The sequence below is a fragment of the Bison bison genome, unplaced genomic scaffold, assembly GCF_000754665.1.
Source record: "Bison bison bison isolate TAMUID 2011002044 unplaced genomic scaffold, Bison_UMD1.0 scf7180017864239, whole genome shotgun sequence".
NCBI lineage: Eukaryota > Metazoa > Chordata > Mammalia > Artiodactyla > Bovidae > Bison > Bison bison.
The window spans coordinates 7,671,042-7,672,735 of NW_011494811.1; positions in this window are offsets into that span (position 1 = coordinate 7,671,042).

The following is a 1,694-nucleotide window of genomic DNA, read 5'->3' on the forward strand; positions in this document are numbered from 1 at the left end:
ATAGTTCGTCAGGGACTCTGTCTATCAGACCTAGTCCCTTAAATCTATTTCTCACTTCCACTGTATAATCATAAGGGATTTGATTTAGGTCATACCTGAATAGCCTAGTGGTTTTCCCTACTTTCTTCAATTTCAGTCTGAATTTGGAAATAAGGAGTTCATGATCTGAGCCACAGTCAGCTCCTGGTCTTGTTTTTGCTGACTGTATAGAGCTTCTCCATCTTTGGCTGCAAAGAATATAATCAACCTGATTTCAGTATTGACCATCTGATAATGTCCACGTGTAGACTCTTCTCTTGTGTTGTTCGAAGAGGGTGTTAGCTATGACCAGTGCATTCTCTTGGCAGAACTCTATTAGCCTTTGCCCTGCTTCATTCTGTACTCCAAGGCCAAACTTGCCTGTTACTCCAGGTGTTTCTTGACTTCATACTTTTGCATTCCAGTCCCTATCATGGAAAGGACATCTTTTTTGGGTATTAATTCTAGAAGGTCTTACAGGTCTTCATAGAACAATTCAACTTCAGCTTCTTTAGCATTACCGGTCAGGGCATCAACTTGGAGTACCATGATATTGAATGGTTTGCCTTAGAGACGAACAGAGATCATTCTGTAGTGAGATCGCATCCAAGTACTGCATTTCGGACTCTTTTATTGATTATTATGGCTACTCCCTTTCTTCTAGGGATTCTTGCCCACAGTAGTAGATATAATGGTCATCTGAGTTAAATTCACCCATTCTAGTCCATTTTAGTTCGCTGATTCCTAGAATGTTGATGTTCACTCTTGCCATCTCGTTTGATCACTTCCAGTTTGCCTTGATTCATGGACCTAACATTCCAGGTTCCTATACAATATTGCTCTTTACAGCATCGGACCTTGCTTCTATCACCAGTCACATCCACAACTGGGTGCTTTTTTTTTGGTTTGGCTCCATCTCTTCATTCTTTTTGGAGTTATTTCTCCACTGTTCTCCAGTAGTATATTGGGCACCTACTGACCTGGGGAGTTCATCTTTCAGTGTCCTATCTTTTCCCTTTTCATACTGTTCATGGGGTTGTCAAGGCAGGAATACTGAAGTGGTTTTCCATTCCCTTCTCCAGTGGACCACGTTTTGTCAGAACTGTCCACCATGACCTGTCTGTCTTGGGAGGTCCTACACGGCATGGCTTATAGTTTCATTGAGTTAGACAAGGCTCTGGTCCATGTGATTGGATTGGTTAGTTTTCTGTGATTGTGCTTTTCAGTCTGTCTGCCCTCTGTTGGAGGATAAAGTGAAGTCTCAGTCGTGTTTGACTCTTTGTACCGGTACCTTCCAGGCTTCTCCATCCATGGGATTTTCTAGGCAAGATTACTGGAGTGGGTTGCCATTTCCTTCTCCAGGGGATCATCCCAACCCAGGGGTAGAACCCGGGTATCCTGCATTGCAGGCAGACTGTTTACCCTCTGAGCCACAAGAGGACTTGGAGAAAGATAAGAGGCTTATGGAAGCTTCCTAATGAGATAGACTGACTGAGATGGATACTTGCTCTTGTTAAGAAGAGGTGCCAAGAATACACAGAAGAACTGTACAAAAAAGATCTTCATGACCCAGATAATCACAATGGTGTGATCACTGACCTAGAGCCAGACATCCTGGAATGTGAAGTCAAGTGGGCCTTAGAAAGCATCACTATGAACAAAGCTAGTGGAGATGT